Source organism: Ursus americanus, chromosome 13, assembly GCF_024610735.1.
Source record: "Ursus americanus isolate L20-20 chromosome 13, mUrsAme1.1.p, whole genome shotgun sequence".
In the NCBI taxonomy this organism is placed as follows: Eukaryota; Metazoa; Chordata; class Mammalia; order Carnivora; family Ursidae; genus Ursus; species Ursus americanus.
In genome coordinates this window covers 68,951,996-68,970,919 of record NC_142139.1, presented here as the reverse complement: position 1 = coordinate 68,970,919, position 18,924 = coordinate 68,951,996, and the positions used below count along the sequence as shown (strand labels likewise).

Genomic DNA, 18,924 nt, shown 5'->3' with positions numbered 1-18,924 from the left:
CTCCTGTCTGCCCTGGTGTTTTTCAAATGGCTGGTTCTATGTTATATCTGCACGGGCTATTTGTCATGCTGTCTCTTTGAGGGCAGGGACTCAGCCTCCTAGTACCCTCTGGGCTCTCCCAGAGCTGAGCTGCCAATTTTTAAAATTCCAGGCTTTTAGGCCCACTGGCTGTAAGAACTCATAAATTCGGCCCCTTTCACTTTCTTTTTTTTTTTAATAATACTTTTTTATTATATTACGTTAGTCACCATACAGTACATCCCTGGTTTTTGATGTAAAGTTTGATGATTCATTAGTTGTGTATAACACCCAGTGCACCATGCAATACGTGCCCTCCTTACTACCCAACACCAGCCTATCCCATTCCCCCACCCCCTCCCCTCTGAAGCCCTCAGTTTGTTACTTAGAGTCCATAGTCTCTCATGCTTTATTCCCCCTTCTGATTACCCCCCTTTCTTTATCCCTTTCTTCTCCTACCGATCTTCCTAGTTCTTATGTTCCATAGATGAGAGAAACCATATGATAATTGTCTTTCTCTGCTTGACTTATTTCACTTAGCATTATCTCCTCCAGTGCCATCCATGTTGCAGCAAATGTTGAGAAATCGTTCTTTTTGATAGCTGAGTAATATTCCATTGTATATATGGACCACATCTTTTTTTTTAAAGATTTTATTTATTTATTTGACAGAGACAGCCAGCGAGAGAGGGAACACAAGCAGGGGGAGCGGGAGAAGAAGAAGCAGGGTCCCAGCGGAGGAGACTGATATGGGGCTTGATCCCAGAACGCTGGGATCACGCCCTGAGCCAAAGGCAGGCGCTTAACGACTGCGCCACCCAGGCGCCCCTGGACCACATCTTCTTAATCCAGTCATTTGTTGAAGGACATCTTGGCTCCTTCCACAATTTAGCTATTGTGGACAATGCTGCTATGAACATTGGGGTGCATATGGCCCTTCTCTTCACTACGTTTGTATCTTTGGGGTAAATACCTAGTAGTGCAATGGCTGGATCATAGGGTAGCTCAATTTTTAACTTTTTAAGGGACCTCCACACTGTTTTCCAGAGTGGCTGTACCAACTTGCATTCCCACCAACAATGTAGGAAGATCCCCTTTCTCCATATCCTCTCCAACAATTGTTGTTTCTTGCCTTGTCAATTTTTGCCATTCTAACTGGCGTAAGGTGGTATCTTAATGGTTTCGATTTGAATTTCCCTGATGGCTAATGATTTTGAACATTTTTTCATGTGTCTGCTAGCCATTTGTATGTCTTCATTGGAAAAGTGTCTGTTCATATCTTCTGCCCATTTTATGATTTGTTTATTTGTTTCTTGTGTATTGAGTTTGAGAAGTTCTTTGTAGATCTTGGATACCAGTCTTTTATCTGTAGTGTCATTTGCAAATATCTTCTCCCATTCCGTGGGCTGCCTCTTAGGTTTTTTGACCATTTCCTTGGCTGTGCAGAAGGTTTTTATCTTGATGAAGTCCCACAAGTTCATTTTATCTTTTGTTTCTCTTGCCTTTGGAGATGTGTCATGAAAAAGGTTGCTGTGGCCGATGTCCTAGAGGTTGCTGCCTATGTTCTCCTCTAGGATTTTGATGGATTCCTGTCACACATTGAGGTCTTTCATCCATTTGGAGTTTATCTTTGTGTATGGTGTGAGAGAGTGGTCAAGTTTCATTCTTTTGCATGTAGTTGTCCAATTTTCCCAGCACCATTTATTGAAGAGACTGCCTTTTTCCCACTGGATGGATGTTTTTTTCCTGCTTTCTCAAAGATTAGTTGCCCAAAGAGCCGAGGGTCCATTTCTGGGTTCTCTATTCTGTTCCATTGGTCTATGTGTCTGTTTTTGTGCCAGTACCATGCTGTCTTTGTGGTCACAGCTTTGTAGTACAACTTGAAATCCGGCATTGTGATGCCCCCAGCTTTGTTTTTCCTTTTCAACACTTCCTTTGCTATTCGTGGCCTTTTCTGGTTCCACACAAATTTAAGGGCTGTTTGTTCCAGTTCTTTGAAAAATGTCATTGGTATTTTGATCGGGATAGCATTGATAGTGTAGATTGCTCTAGGTAGCATGGATATTTTAACTATGTTAATTCTTCCAATCCATGAGCATGGAATATTTTTCCATCTTTTTGTGTCTTCTTCAACGTCTTTCAAGAGTGATTTGTAGTTTTTAGAATATAAATCCTTTATGTCTCTGGTTAAGTTAATTCCAAGATAACGTATGATTTTTGGTGCTATTGTAAATGGAATGGATTCCCTAATTTCTCTTTCTTCAGTCTCATTATTTGTGTATAGAAATGCAAATGATTTCTGAGCATTGATTTTGTATCCCGCCACATTACTGAATTGCTCTATAACTTCTAGTAGTTTGGGGGTGGATTCTTTTGGGTTTTCCGTGTACAGTAGCACATTGTCTGCAAAGAGAGACAGTTTGACTTCTTCTTTGCCGATTTGGATACCTTTTATCCCTTTTTGTTGTCTGATTACTGTTGCAAGGACTTCTAGTACTATGTTGAATAATAATGACGAGAGTGGGCAACCTTGTCGTGTTCCTGATCTTAAGGGAAAGGCTTCCAGCTTTTCCCCATTGAAAATGATATTTGCTGTAGGCTTTTCATAGATGGTTTTTATGAGATTGAGGAATGTACCCTCTATCCTTACACTCTGAAGGGTTTTAATCAGGAAAGGATGCTGTATTTTGTCAAATGCTTTTTCTGCATCTATTGAGAGGATAATATGATTTTTGCCTTTTTTCTTGTTGATATGATCTATCACACTGATCGATTTGTGAATGTTGAGCCACTCTTGCATCCCAGGGATGAATCCCACTTGGTTATGATGGATAATCCTTTTAATGTACTGTTGGATCCTATTAGCAAGGATCTTGTTGAGAATTTTGGCATCCATATTCATCAGGGAAATCTGTCTGTAATTCTCCTTTTTGATGGGGTCTTTGCCTGGTTTGGGGATCAAGGTAATATTGGCCTCATAGAATAGATAACCTAAGCAGAAAATCAACAAAGAAACAAGAGCTTTGAATGCCATACTAGAAGAGTTGGACCTCATAGATATATATAGAATACTACACCCCAGAACGAAAGAATACTCATTTTTTTCTAATGCCCATGGACCATTCTCAAGAATAGATCATGCTCTGGGTCACGAAACAGGTCTCAACTGATACCAAAAGACTGAAATTATTCCCTGCATATTCTCAGACCACAATGTGTTGAAATTGGAACTCAACCACAAGGAAAAATTTGGAAGAAACTCAAACACTTGGAGACTAAGAACCATCCTGCTCAAGAATGATTCCATAAACCAGGAAATCAAAAATCAATTTAAACTATTTATGGAGACCAATGAGAATGAAAACAGAATGGTCCAAAACCTATGGGACACTGCAAAGGCAGTCCTAAGGGGGACATACATAGCCATCCAAGCCTCACTCAAAAGAATAGAAAAATCTAAACTGCAGTTTTTATATTCTCACCTCAAGAAGCTGGAACAGCAATAGAACAGGCCTAATCCATGCACAAGGAAGCAGTTGATCAAGATTAGAGCAGAGATCAATGAGTTAGAAACCAGGGGCACAGTAGAGCAGATCAACAGAACTAGAAACTGATTCTTTGAAAGAATAAATAAAATAGACAAACCACTGGCAAGACTTATCCAAAAGAATAGAGAAAGGACCCAAATTAATAAAATTATGAATGAAAAGGGAGAGGTCACAACCAACACCAATGAAATAGGAAGGATCATTAGAAACTTTTATCAACAGCTTTATGCCAATAAATTAAGCAACCTGGAAGAGATGGAAGCCTTCCTGGAAACCTATAAACTACCCTCTCACTTTCAAAGGCAAACATTACAGGGATTTGTCCTCCCTGTTTGTGGGCTCCCTGGTGTGAAAGTCTGTTTTCCACCCACGAAGTGCCACCAGCTCCCTCCCCACTGCGAATGTCCCTGGACCATTTTGCTCCCAAACCATTTCTTCACCCTTATTACCTTCTTCTGTGTGGTTTCTTCTCTACCTTTAGTTGTGGAGTTTGTTCTGCCCAGTCTTTAGGTTGTTTTCTGGGTTATTTACACTGACGAGAGTGTTATCTAGTTGTATCCATGGGATAAGGCCAGTTTAGGGTCCTCCTGCTCTGCCATCTTCCAAGCCAACCTTTATGCCATTTCTTTTCCATTTATTTCTTCCTTCCTCCCTCCCTCCCTCCCTTCCTCCCTCCCTCCCTTCCTCCCTTCCTCCCTCCCTTCCTCCCTCCCTTCCTCCCTCCCTCCCTTCCTTCCTCCCTCCCTCCCTCCCTTCCTCCCTCCCTCCCTTCCTCCCTTCCTCCCTCCCTCCCTTCCTTCCTTCCTTCCTTCCTTCCTTCCTTCCTTCCTTCCTTCTTCTTTCTTTCTTTCTTTCTTTCTTTCTTTCTTTCTTTCTTTCTTTCTTTCTTTCTTTCTTTCTTTCTTTCTTTCTTTCTTTCTTTCCTTTCCTTTCCTTTCCTTCTTTCCTTCTTTCCTTTCTTCCAAGAAGACCTTTTTTTAGGGGGGGTGGGACAGAGGGAGAGGGAGAGAGAAAATCCCCAGCATGGGATTGACATGGGGCTCGATCTCAAGACCCTGAGATCATGACCTGAGCCAAAGTCAAAAGTAGGATGTGTAACCGACTAAGCCACACAGGTTCCCCAACAGGACTTTTAAAATTTTTTTAAAATTTATTTTAAGTAATTGCTACACCCAACACAGGGCCTGAACCTACAGTCTCAAAATCAAGAGTTGCATGTTCTTCTGATTGAGCCAGCCAGGTGCCCCTACTCCATTTCTTTAAAGAGGCTGCTCTGCTGTCTTCTTGTCTGTTTTTTTCCCCCAAGTGAAATCCGCTATCTTTTAATTTTAAAATAATTTTAGATATACAGAAAAATTACAGATATAAAACAGAGTTCCCATGTATGCCACACCCAGGTTTCCCTATTATTAACATCAATTATTAGTGTGGTACATTTACCATAATTAATGAACTAATATTGATATGTTATTAACTAAAATCCATATTTAATTCAAATTTTCTTAGTTTTTACCTAATGTTGTTTTTCTCTTCAAAATCTCATTTAGGATACCACATTATATTTAGTTGTCTTTCCTTAGTCTCCCCTTGAGTGTGACAATTTCTCAGGCATCCTTTGTTTTTGATGACCTGGTCAGTTTTGAGGAGTACTAGTCAGGTATTCCCTCAGTTGAGATTTCTATGCTGTTTTTCTTATGGTTAAACTGAGGTTATGTGTGCTTGGAAAGAATGCCACAGGAGTAATCATGTCAGTCACATCATGTCAAAGATATACTATCAACACAACTTCTCACTGGTCATGTTAACCTTGCTCACTGGGTTGAGGTAACATTTGTCAGATTTCTCCACTGTAAAATTAGGTGCCTCCTTACCCCTTCTGAGCAGAGTATTTCCATAAATTATTTGGAATTTTTTTGTGATTTATCTGTTATCTCCCATTTATCTATTCATTGAGTTATTTATTAATATCATTATGGACTTGTGCATATTTATTTTATATTTTGGGTTATAACCCAATGCTTCTTAATTTATTTTGTTGCTCAAAATAATGAAAAAAGAATTTTGTCAGCTATTATTTTTTGTAAATCTTTTTTCCTCCTCTCCTTCTTTGGAAATTCTCACAATATGTATATTAGTCCTATTAAATTGTCCAGCTGATGATCTTTTCCCTTTTCCCCTCTGTGTTTCTTTTTGTATAGTTCCTGTTGCTGTGTCTTTAAGTTCTCAATTCTTTTTAATGTCTGATCTGCCATTAATCTCATACATCATATTTTACCATCTCTGACATTGTAGTTTTAATCTCTAAACATTATATTCGTGTCATTTTTATGGCTTACATATCTTTACTTAACTTTTGAACATATGGAATACTGTTATATTTTATGTTTGTTTAATGGCCTTGTCTATTGATTGTGACATCTGCATTAGTTCTGGATTGGTTTTTATTGATTGTTTTTCTTCCTTATAAGCCATGATATTTTTGGTGTCTTTGCAGGCCTGGTAATTTTTTTTCATATTTCAGACATTGTGATTTTTACCATGTTGGATATCTTTGTATTCTTTTTTGTTTGTTCGTTTTTGCCTTTTTTTTTTTTTATAGGGGGGAGGAGTAGAGAGTGAGAGAGAGAATCTTAAGCAGGCTCCATGCCCAGCACAGAGCTTGATGCAGGGCTCAATCTCACAACCCTGAGATCATGACCTGAGCTTAATCAAGAGTTGGACGTTTAACCCACTAAGCCACCCAGGCACTCTGGATATCTTTGTATTCTTACAAATCTTTTTAACCTTTATTTCTGCACACAGTTGAGATGCTTGGAACAACTTTGATTCATTTGGGGCCTTGTTTTTAAGATTTGTTAAGTGGCACTAGAGCAATGTTTGGTCTAGGGCTTATTATTTCACACTACTGAGGTAAGATCCTTCTGAATACTTTACCCACTGCCCTGAGAATATGAGGTTTTTCAGTCTGGCTGTTGGAAATAGGCAACATTCCTGGTCTTATGTGAGTACTGGGAACTTTATCCCCTAATCTTTTTTGGATTGTTCTTGCCCTGGACTCAGGTAGTCTTTTTACAAGCATGTGTTGGTCAGTATTCTGCTGAATGCTCCAAGGGGACCGTCTACAGGTATCCAGGGTTCTTTGCCAGTACAGCTCTCTCTTTCCTGATATTCTGTTCCGTGAATTCTAAGTACCCTGGTCGGCTCAATTTCCTCAGTTCAAGGAGTTTTCTGGGCTCTGCACAGGTTCCCCTTCCCCTATGTCATGGCCTGGAAATTCTCTCAAGGCAGTATACTGAGGCAATGATAGGGCTTACCTCATTTGTTTCCCATCTTGTAGGGATCACTGACCTTCATTACCTGATGTCTAGTTTCTTGGAAACTTTTCCTCTTATCTTTTGCCTTTTTCTTATTTGTTTGTTTGTTTCGGTTTAGTTTGATTATTTCAAGCAAGAAGGTTAAATCTGGTCTTTGTTACTTTATCTTGGATTAAGTCGAACATCATTTGGCTCATTTGTTAAATATTGGCATATACTACAGAATTTAAAAAATATATAATGCAGGCAAACAGAAAGCATCTGGGGTTGCATTTAGCCTTTAGGTTTTCAGTTTGTGGTCTCTAAAGGAGAAGATCACATGGGATAGGCAAAAATGGCATTTTTTATACAATGTAGTAAGAATCATAATAGAAGTTGCTATGGGAACTAAAAAATGAGGCACTTCATCCATGCTGCGTATTGAATTAACCTTCTTGGAGGAAATGACACTTGAGTGAGCCTTGAGGATTGGGAAGATGTTATCCAATAAAGAAGGCATGGTAGGAGGGAGAGGGGAACTCAGGTTAGAGGTCCACCATGAGTAAAGTTATATTGGCGTGAAATCGCATGACCTAAGGTGGGAACTACAAGCAGTTTGATTTTACCAAAGCATAATAGACAAGGTAGGAAGTAGTAGAGTGAGCCTGGAGAAATAGGCAGGCAGCTCGTAAAAACTTCCTATGTCACGCAAGCATTTGTCAGCCATGAGAGAACCACTGAAGAGTTTTAAGCAGGGAAGGGATACGTCATGTTAGCACCTTAGAGCGATCACGGTGATGGCCACGTGGAGCATGAAGTTGAAGTGCGAAGACCGACTTCAGGGAGACCAGTTGGGAGATCATTACCTTAGCTCAGGGAACAGACAGTGGGGCCTGAGCTGTGATGTGTGGTCAGGGTTGGACATTCAGGGAGAATTATTTAGGATGTAAAATGTCAGGACATTTTGACTTGCTATGTGTGAGGGAGTGAGGGAACGGGTGTGGATATAAAATAAGTCCCAGGCCTTTGGCTAGGATTGCCACATGAACAATGCTGAGATGAGCTGTTAGGAGCTATTATGGGGGAGGAACAGTTCTCGGGTAGGGAGAATTTGGGAGATGCTGAGCATGAGGGGGCCATGAGAAGATGCTCTTTGTCTTTGACCCTTGCTCTCCCTCCCTCTCTTTGTCCCCCATTCATCCCTCCTCCCGCTTTGGGGGGGGGGCAAAAAACATATGGATTTGCTACCTGTTTCAAGGAGACTTTGTTCCCAAATCAGGTTCCTTTTTGTAGAATTCTGGTCATTGGTACTTTCATCAATAGTCTCTGGTCAGTCAGGGGAAGAAGCAGTTTATGGCTGACGAACTAGATTATGAAGATTGTCTTCAGTTCTACTTCAGAGCCACCATTGATGTCATAGTACAGTGAATGATGTTCCTTGGAATTGGACAGTGCACACCCTAAACGGCTGTATGTAGTGGTACATTGTTGTGTCATAGAAACAGCCTGACCTTCGCTCTAACTGGACCACTTACACAATGGGTGACCTTGGTCAAGTCAGTTAAACTTCATGACCCTTAGCATTTTTGTTTGTACTGTGGGTGTTATCTTATAGGGCTGATTGTGAGGATAAAACACATTATAAATTCTAAAAGTGTTAGTTATTACTCATATTCTTTTTTTTTTAAGATTTTATTTATTTATTTGCCAGAGAGACAGCCAGTGAGAGAGGGAACACAGCAGGGGAGTGGGAGAGGAAGAAGCAGACTCCTAGCGGAGGAGCCTGATGTGGGGCTCGATCCTGGAACGCCAGGATCACACCCTGAGCCGAAGACAGACGCTTAACGACTGTGCCACCCAGGCGCCACTATTACTCATATTCTTATCTCATCTTTCAAATCTATTTGATAATATTGGGGAGATTTGATAATAAACTTTGGGTGCTATATTTGCTCCATGGCAAAGATGCTGTAGCCCAAGTAAAATAGAAGCAAGACCAAGTCCAGATTCAGAATTTGAGGACCGACAGAGTATAACCAGATTTTATTTCTTTTTGCTGCCTTACTGTCTTTCCCCAGTCACCTGATACCTATATCTTCCTAAGTCTTCCTAAGGGGCATGGACTGGGTATAAAAATGAGGTGTAAAGGCTAAGGCAGTGGTTTTCAATGCTAGATGCCCATTAGAATCACATGGGGAGCTTTAAAAAATAACTGATGTCTGAGTACCACCCCCAAGGGATTCTGGTGTAATTGGTCTGGGTGTGACCTCAGCATTTGAATTTCTTAATGTTTCCATGATTCTAATGTGCATCTGAGGTTGAGAATCTGTACCTTGGCCTTTATACCTCTCTGATCTAATGGGAGGCCAGGACTGAAGTTGGTGCTGGTGACAGGGGAGGGTTTTCTTTGTTTTCCTTTTGTTTTGAGGTTAGTCTTTGTTATTTGGAGAGGCTGGGCTGGAACACAGGTATGAAGATGAGAAGGGGGCTGGGGACCTAGGCATTCTAATCTCTGAGCTTTTTCCATTTAGAGTCTTTTTATGAAAAAAAGGTTGAAACATATTTATAAGATAAATACTTAAATAAAAAAAAGTTCAATGTTTTCAAGAAGAATGGAATTGGCATTCACTTTCTGTTGTAAGGTTGGCCATCATTACTATGTTGAATACTGTTAGGTTCAGGAGGAGATAAGATGTCAATATGTGAATAAGGTAGGGTTGCCAGATCCAGCAAATAAAAATATAGAGTGCATTTAAATTTGAATTTAAGATAAACAAGGTAGTATAAGTATGTCCCATGCATAATTTAGGATATACTAAAAAATTATTTGGTATTTATCTTAAATTCAAATTTAACTGGATGTCTTGCTTTCTTTTCTGGCAACGCTAAGATAAAACTACTTAGTGAAGTTGGGAGAAGTACCTGAAGCAAGTCAGGGTGAGCTGATCTAGGAATCAAAAGTCACGTCTTGACTATAATCATAAATGAGTTGTCACTGGCTTAGGTCTTGGGATTAGTCTGGCTTTGAAAGAAAACTGAAAACTAAGCAGCCCACAAAGCTGTTTTAATAATATGCTCTCTTACATTGATATAACGCATATGCTTTTCCAAAGCACTTTCACAATGCATTCTCTCACTTTATCCTCCAAACCACCAGAAGGTTAGCTCACATTAGCTGGAGCTTGACAGTGGGAAATTACCAAGGGCTAGAGAGAAGAGACTATTCTAGAGTCCCCAAATGGGCTGGTATTAAATCAAGACCTAGGATCTATTTTTTCTTACTTATAGCCTAGTGTCATCTTTAGATGAGGAGTTGACAGTCTTAAAATAGAGGTGCCAAGGTTCAGACTGTGTGTGTGTGTGTGTGTGTGTGTGTGTGTGTGTACATGGACAAATAGTTGTGAGTGTGTTGACATTCCTAGCAAGGGAGGAAGAGGTTAATTTGCTTACTGTGTGCCTAAGCCTGTGAATTTAAACCAGGCCACTCATTGCTACCCCCCCCCCCCCTTCATAGCTGAAACTGGATCACAAACAGCCTGGGCACTCACAGCTCTAGTGGGGGCAGTTCCTTTGGTCATGCATATTTCACTTCTGTTTTTAGCTTCTCCCTCTGTTACTGCCTCTCTTCGCCTCTGAGCTCTTGGATTTATCACCTGTATGTGGATCCATGAAGACAGATTTCAGATTCTTGAGGATCATTATCCTGTATATGCAACTGGACTTGCTCTTACCTCCGGAACTTCCTGTTCCTGCCATCTTGATTCTAGCCTCTAGGACCCCAGCCCGCTGTTGACTTGGTGAGCTGATATTCTAGCCAAGGTAGGGCTTTTGAAAGAGCAGTTGCCTAGTAATCTTGAAGTGTGTGTGTGTGTGTGGGGGGGCTTTGGCAGCAGCTGATTAGCTAGAGATCCTCTGCATGGTGCTCTCTTGGCCATTTCTGGGAATCGTGGTTGCCACTTCCCCCGTGCCCCCCCGCACTCCACTGTGCTGCTAGTCCACTTGCCTCTTGGCCTGGAGTGCTACAACACAGTCTACACCCTTGCAGGCAGGAGCCTTCATGGGGACTAGCTCTAAGTGTTGACTTAACCCAGGTTCATGAACATAAGACCCCTAAAGTCTGTTCATGTCTTAAGCTGCCAGCAAATGTTTATTCAGCACTTGATTTTATTTTGCTTTTCTTCTCTTTCTCTCTTGTTCTCTTTTTTGCTCTCTTTCCCTAGCCACCTTCCTCCCCTATCTTTGCCATTCTTTCCAATCTTGAGCCGTTTGAATGGAAATAAGGAATATATGAAGGCACAGATCCATCCAGTAATATCTTTTACTCTTTTCTAGTTCATATTGATGTGCCAAAAACCCAGTACTAAGCCAAACCAGGGGGTGTCCCTAGTAGCAGGGCATTCTTGTCAACTGCTTTGAGTTAAGAATGGCATAAAGTGGCTGCTTAAATTGGAAATTTTTATTAACCTTAACACTAAGGGAAAAAAAAGGTAACAAGTAGGGTGATCATGGTTCATCATTTGTGTACTAGTCAAAGAACTCTGTGTGTTGACCTCCAAAACCAAAAATTTTAGGGGAAAAATGATATACAGGACCCCAAATTCTCTATCTTAGTATCAAATAATTTCGGAGTTGGCAAGGGCATCGGAAACTCTGAAATGTTGAATGAGGTAGAGTCAGAACAAAATTCACAGCCTCTGGGCTTTATGATAATCTGTTATCATCTATTTCCCTTTATTTTCTGAATTTTTCATTTCACTCTGTGAGCTTGAGAAGTTTCAGAATAACGTGGTGTGGTTACATTAGTGGGGATATCCTGGTTAAGACTCTAGCTCTTTATCCCATTTAGGATGGGTTGGTTGTACGTTGTAGAGCCAGCTCCTTAGCTTGGCCACTTAAGGTCTTCCACAGATTGGTCCTTACCTGCTTTTCCATTTTTGTTCCTGATGAATCATCATTTACTTACCCAAACTGGTTTCCTTGTTGCTTGCTGAACCCTCTTCATGTTTTGCCTCCTCTGAGCCTATCCCTGTTTCTGGAATGGGCTCTTCCCTCCGGGTTATCTATATCCTACACCACATCAAGGCTTAGTTCGGATATCACCTTCTCTATGAAACTTTTCTGACATTTTTTGATCTCCTAAACTATTTTTGGCTGCACGGTTCTTTGAAGATTTAGTTGATACTAGGAATGGTATTCAAGACTGTGGGCACTAATTTATCAAATGGTTGCTGGCGCGCTAGCACAGGGCCTCAGAGGCCTTCCTTTTGTCCCTTTAATTGCTAGATGATAAGGACACCTTTACGGTCTGGGGCAGGGTACAGAGATAGGAGGGTTTTAGGACAGATGCCATTTACTACCCAGAATAGAAGTCAAGATTTTAACGGTTGGCATAGACATAACAGTGTATATCAGATCAATGTCATTTCTCTATTAGTTTATTTTCTTAACCTGCTTTATATATAAGGGTCAGAAATCATCAAGTCCAGGGATTCTTAATCCAGGGCCTGTACTCTAGATTCAAAGCGAGTTGATAGATTTCACCGGATTTTTAAAGGTCACATAATGCAGAAAGGTTAGAGAAACCAGAAAGGTTTTCACCAATGCTCACGTTTATACATCAAGAAACTATAGCCAAATGAGGTTGAGCATAAATGCTGTGCATGCAAAAGTTTTCAGGGGAATGTGTGCTGCTTACTGTCCAATGTAAGTTCGCTTATTTTTTTATAAAATATTTCTCTTTATTTGAGAGAGAGAGAGAACAGGAGATGCTGCTGGGGGTGGGGAGGGAGAAGCAGACTCTCTGCTCAGCAGGGAGCCCGATGCAGGTCTCAATCCCCCAGGACTCCAGGATTGACAGAGCCACCCAAGTGCCCCTAAGTTCCCTTACTGAAGACACCATTATTATTAATCTTTCTGAAGGTGTTCAATGACATCACGTTGACTGAGTATATCTTTTCTTCTGCAGGGAGCCTGTGGAGCTTGCCTGCTGGGCCAGTGGTCTTGGTGGGGTGGGAGTGGGGAGCTGGTGGGAGCAGTAGTTCTTACAAAATAGCGACACTGATGCTTACACTGAAGTGACGTGTCGATTAAGCAATCTGCTGAAGAGATGGGTTGAGAAACTCAGAGCAAAGAATTTAAATGAGTTCTCAGACCATGGAGAGGGGTTGAAAGCAGACATTAATAGTTTATATATTTTCTATTATAGTAATAGAGCACTTTGTATGTGTTAAGCTACATAACCTTCATACGACCTTGTGAGGGAGAAATTGGAGTGTCCCATCTTGCAGGTGAAGAACTCAAGCCTCAGAGAGGACATGTAACTTGCCCAAATCCCAAACTAGAACTAGGATTTGAGCTGACATAGTCCAGTTCTGTTGTCTGCGTTTCCAACCACTATCTCGACCACTGTCTCAATGATTGCCTCTTAAGAGTTGAAGTGAGGAGCCCTGGTATGTAAAGCAAAAAAGGGTAGGTGTGAGTGGGGGAGACTGACAGATGCCGCCATCAAGAGCTGCTGCCCATGGTAAGCTTTCATGTGGCCCAGTCCTGGGATGCTGGGCATGTGGGAAGGGCAGCAGTGCGGTGGGCACGATCTTTTGAGAGGTTGAAAGCAACTCGTGTTATGATAAATATTATATTTCTTCATCCATGTAGGCCCTGCACTTGGTACTGGGGACCCAAGATGCATCTACTGCCTTGTGCTGAAGAAACTCGCAGTTCTTTCCAAAGGAAAAGAAAACTGAGAATTTAACAGTTTATCTTTGGGTTACATCCTCCCCTTTCTGAGCTGTCCTGCCCCTTGGTGCCTTTCTCCTGTGTCTCCATCAGGGTCTAGTGCCCTCGTCCTAGGGAAGGGAAACCCTTTCAGCCTGAGCTGTCCATTGCCCAGGCGGCATAAACTATTACCCTTCGTGGATGTTATTCTAAGCATGTTCTGTCTAGCTGCTCACTTCGAAGCCCCATGCCTCCCTGAAGAACTGTGTAGTCAGCACCACTACAACTATAAGCCCAAACACTCCTGCCTTAGTGTCAGCCCTAGCTGTGGACCCTCACCCAGCACTGGCCCCTGGCTTTTCCTCTTTTTGGTGCACCTGTACTCCCCTTGGATCTGATGACAGTATTTACCTGTCCCCATGACTGCCTGGCTGCTCTCTTGTGCTCCCAGCTCTCAGCTGGGTCTGGACGAGCCTGGCTGGGAAGGGGGCTGGGCTGGCTTGGCTTGTGCTTGGGCAGCTGGTCAGGACTGGGAACAGCCAGGGGATGAGTGTCACCATTCCTGACGTCCTACCAGCCTCTGGACTTCACATCCTTTATCTTATTTAATCTTCTCAATAACCCTACGTGGCTGGCATTAGTGACCTCATCTTGCAGATGAAGAAACCAAAGATTAGGGAGTTTAAAATAACTTGCTCAAGCGCATGCAGCTAGTCAATGGCAGAGCAGGCACTCGGCCCCTGACTGTCTGACTGCAAAGCCTCTTGGTGATATTTCCCTGCCCTAGTGCCATGGAAGCAAAATCCCACTGTCAATCCAAGGCAGCAAGGAAGGTACTAGAAATGAGAAGAAAAGTAAAAGGACATTGAGTAGGCATTGAAATAGAGCAGCCAGCAAAACCCCCAGCAAGGGTGAGGAAAGAACTAGAAAGTGAGACAATCACAGTGAGTGAGGCCAGAGTGCCTGGTGTTTTATATTTTGGCTCTGAGTCCTGTGGTTTATGGGAGGGGGCCAAGTGGGCAACCTCAGCCATGACCCTCACTCCCGGACCTCTTCTGCTCGTGGTGACCACGTCAGCTCCAGCCCCCAGGATAGCACGCCAGCCTCAGCCAGCAGCTCAGGGCTTATCTCAGCCTGTGCGTCGTGATCAGACAAAATGGGAACCAAGACTTGTAAGTCCATGAGCCGAGCTGGCAGCCTGGGATTTTAGGCACTCACACCTTTGTGGGGGAAGGCAATCTTTCTCATTCAGGGGGCGCTGTCTCAGTATCCCTAAAATCCTGCCTATTTTCCATCAGCTTGGGGCTGGCCACAGATACTTATGTAGGTGCTACTGGCTCCACGGATGCTCACATTTGGCTCTTTTCTTTTCTTCAGTTCTGTTCTAGGGAGAATGGTATGCCTCCCCTCCCCTCCCCATCATTACATGCTTCCTGGCTGAGATGGAAAATGGAGTCTGCAGGTGGTGTGGTGGAGCCCCAGTGGCTTCGGGCTTGGCCCTTGAGACTGGAAAGGGAAGATTCCAGTGCTGTCCTGGATGGCTGACTAAACCGAGCTCCACTTGTAGGGCTCAGGGTTGCGTTCCTCTCTGCTTCTGGGCTTTAGGCAGTGTCTTGAGAACTGCATGACGGAGAGAGAGGAAACAGGTGGACACCACGTGGGCTGGAGGAAGCCCAGGGTCACCAACTCCCCCTGGGGCCGGGAGGTGATTGCTCCCTTCACAGGATGGCGTGTTAATCATCAGATGGCCGGGACGTCAGGCTGCAGAGAGAGGGAAGTCAGAGTCGGGCTTGCTGGGTTTGCGGTGAGGAGTGAGTTGAGCATCGCCTAGAGTCACTTTCACTTCTTCATAGCCATAAGTGAGGCATGGGAGCGGATTGAACATTGTCCTTTCTGCAGGCAAATGTACTGTTAATGTACACTTCAGAGGGGCTTTCTTCAAGCCTGGATCTGCTAGCTGGAAGGGATGGTTGGGCCAGTGCCGGCTGCTTGACTGGCGCTCCGTCAGTACTGGATTTTCCCAAGAGGGGAACTGACCTGCCCCAGGCTGTACGGGATATGGGGCTGGAGGAAGCTGGATTCTCAGACAGGAGATGCCCTTCTCCACAGGGGAGAAGAGTATTCGGCACCCCTAGAAACTCCTGTCATAAATCTGATTACCAGAATGAACTGAGTAGAAGGGCAAATGCAAATAAGAATTTCCTACATTTTGTGTTATTTATTCTCCTCTGGACTTATTTAATTTTAGGGATAATTTATCATATGTATGGTCTTTAGCACTAATGAGTATTTAGATTTCTAAGCTTTGCCCCTTAGCTGCTCTGCCAGGTTTCGTTTTGTTTTCTGTTTTTGCCAGTTAATACTCCACAAACATTACATGTTCTAGCGGGTCTATAATACTTGTTGGGGATGCAGTTGGTTTCATGGAAAGACAAATAAGTAAGACACAGAGCAGTGCTGGTGTTCGAATCTTGTCTCCACCACTGATTAGATCTGTGATCTCTGGCTGGTTACTTAATCTGTAGGAATTTCTGTTTTCTTATCTGTGAAATGGGAGATACTAAGAACCTTTTCAATGGATTACTGTGAGGATCAAATAAGATAATAGACGCTTAGGCTGGCACCTAGCACATCATTAGCCTTCAGTGAAGGTTGTTGGTATTAAAAATGTTAAACTGAGTACCCAACATCAATTTTCTTCCACTTACAGGATATTCTGTTTTCTGTGGAAGAACCTCCTTGACCCTCCCCCTTTTCTGGAATCACTGAATTGCTCTGTAAAGTTGAATGTTCTTATATTGGCTCACATAAGTGGAAATACACATCTGTATTTTAAATTAGATCACCTGGTGTTTATAGCATCTCTAGGGTATACAAAGGACTTTTACATCAGTTTTGTTTAGTTTTTTATAAGCTCATTAATTTTCACAGCATTCTTATGAGACAGGGATTAGACATATTGTTCACGAATTAATGAAAGGACAGAAAAGTTTTGGCACTTGTCCAACATCACAGAGAAAAATCAGTGATAGCAGGAATACATGGACATCTCCAGGCTGCAGACTCAGGGCCAGCTCACTGTCAGTTACGTGTGTCTTCCGTCCTCTGTAGCGGCACACAGGGGGTACAGGTGGACGGGGAGCCTCTATGAGGTATTGGCCCTGGTCATCCCTGCCACCCTCGTCCCTGGACCAGTTTCAGTCGGATGAGAAGGAATGGGCATCTGGAGCTATGCTGATGAAGGTCTAATGGAGACTATGAAATGCCCGACTTCCTTTTTTTCTCTTTGCCTTCCACAATGTCCATGTTTTCTGCCTTTCTGGAGCCAAGTTCTTTCTTTCACACTCTGATCCTGGGGAAGGAGTTCTTGATTCAGCCTTCCAGCTGATGGCTCATCCTTAATAAAAGCCATTAAGTTGTGTTTCACAACCAAAGACATTTTAGGCATTGGGGTGGTGGTGGTGGTGGTGGTAAATATGGAGACCAGCAGTGCCATTTCCTAAAATCATGTTGTAAGGCAGGGAAAATTTCTACCTCTGGGTGAAGGGTGCTGAGGTCGAAATCATGATGTCAGATCCTGGGCTTCCATTGCCTTGCTCTGAAGGTGGACACCTTTGTGGCAAAAGAGGTCTGGCTCTCAAGGCAGCTTTGGGATTGACTCTGGAGTGTCCAGGTCACCACCGCTCCCATACTTGGTCTCCCTGCTAGCACGGACCATCTCAGACCCCGGGGTTGACTCATGGACTTTTCCTCCTCAATGTTTTCTGCAAAGCTTTATGACTTTCGTTGCCTTGCCTGCTAGTTAGACTGGGGACCAGCCGTAGCTCTACTTTGGCCGCTTTCACTCTGTTTTGATTCCCTTTTTCTAGTTTCCTGGCAGCCTAGCCTTGCACCATCTCTGATTTTGCCCTCAAACACCTGTCTTGGTGCTGACTGCTTAGTCTGTCCTTTCTTGCCATAAAGTGAGAAGAAAGGGGGTAGCGCAGGCTGATGGCTCACCTAAGGTCTTCTGTAGAAAGTAGGAACTTGAACTAGGTCTTGAAGTTTGAGTGACATCCTAATAAGTGGAGAGAGTTGGGGAGGGGGCGGAAGGAACAGGGAGTGCAGCGGTGCAGCATGGTGTCATAGGACATAGCATTGTTGGGTGTTGGACAGAACTGGGTTCCAAGTGTGAGTGGGCTCTGGTACTTGCAGAACACTAATGCAGGCCTTGTGCGTGTTGTAATCACAGTGGCTTTCTTGCAGAGTTTGGGTCAAACAAGAGAGGGCACTTAAGAAAATCCACAGGAGGGGCGCCTGGGTGGCACAGCGGTTAAGCGTCTGCCTTCGGCTCAGGGCGTGATCCCGGCGTTATGGGATCGAGCCCCACATCAGGCTCCTCTGCTATGAGCCTGCTTCTTCCTCTCCCACTCCCCCTGCTTGTGTTCCCTCTCTCGCTGGCTGTCTCTATCTCTGTCAAATAAATAAATAAATAAATAAAATCTTTAAAAAAAAAAAAAAAAGAAAATCCACAGGAAATTCTTTTCTCTTTCTCCAAACTCAATACAAGATGGAGGCTGTGGTGGTACATGTTTATATATGCATATGTGCATCCAACTTCTAAAGTCCTTTTTCACGATAAAAGTAATGAAATCGCCATATGATTTGTTTTTTACTACAAAAGAAGCAGCTTCTGAAAAATGTATGAAATGTATGTATCAAAACAAAAATGTTTTGAGCATGAAAAATTGCCAGAGTGCTCGCTTTGGCAGCACGTATACTAAAATTGGAATGATAGAGAGATAAGCATGGGCCCTGCGCAAGGATGACATGAAAACTTGTGAAGCGTTCTGTCATTTTTTTCAAGAGCCAAAAAAAAAAAAAAAAAGAAAAATTGTCAGAAAGATTCTTGAGCAGATCCCTTATCTTCTCTGTACCTTGGCTTTCTTATCTGTAAAATGGGGATAGCACAGCTTATTTCTCAGTGTAATTGGGTCTATTAAATGGTGTAGTAGTGTAGTGCCCCCTCTCGGTTCTCAAAGAATGTAGATTTTATGTCATTTCATGCTGCCTGCAATGCTGGTTTACTTAATAGGCTGGAGAAAGCCAGAGAGAGAGAAAAGCTCCGACTTCTGCTCTCACTTCTTGCCTGGCCAATTGCTCAACACTGAGCAATGAGAGTACTTCCTCTACAGATGTGCCTGTTCCCCTGGGCCTGGGCTTGAGTGTTTTGATTGCTGGAACTTGCACACTGGGCTAATGATGAGTTACCTCTCCTTGTTAAAACTCGGCCTGGGGATATAACGTGATGTCAGCTCCTTCTCCTCCCAAGCGCCTGTGTCCCTGTCCTCTTTCTTTCCCTGTGACGATGA

At 42.9% G+C, this 18,924-nt stretch overlaps 1 non-coding gene across 1 annotated transcript; it reads left to right on the top strand.

Annotated features, from left to right (window-relative positions):
* The first annotated feature begins 18,308 nt into the window (after positions 1-18,308).
* On the top strand, positions 18,309-18,412 carry LOC123777467 (U6 spliceosomal RNA). The gene has a single exon (XR_006775652.1). It is a non-coding gene; the product is annotated as a U6 spliceosomal RNA (small nuclear RNA).
* Positions 18,413-18,924: the final 512 nt, after the last annotated feature.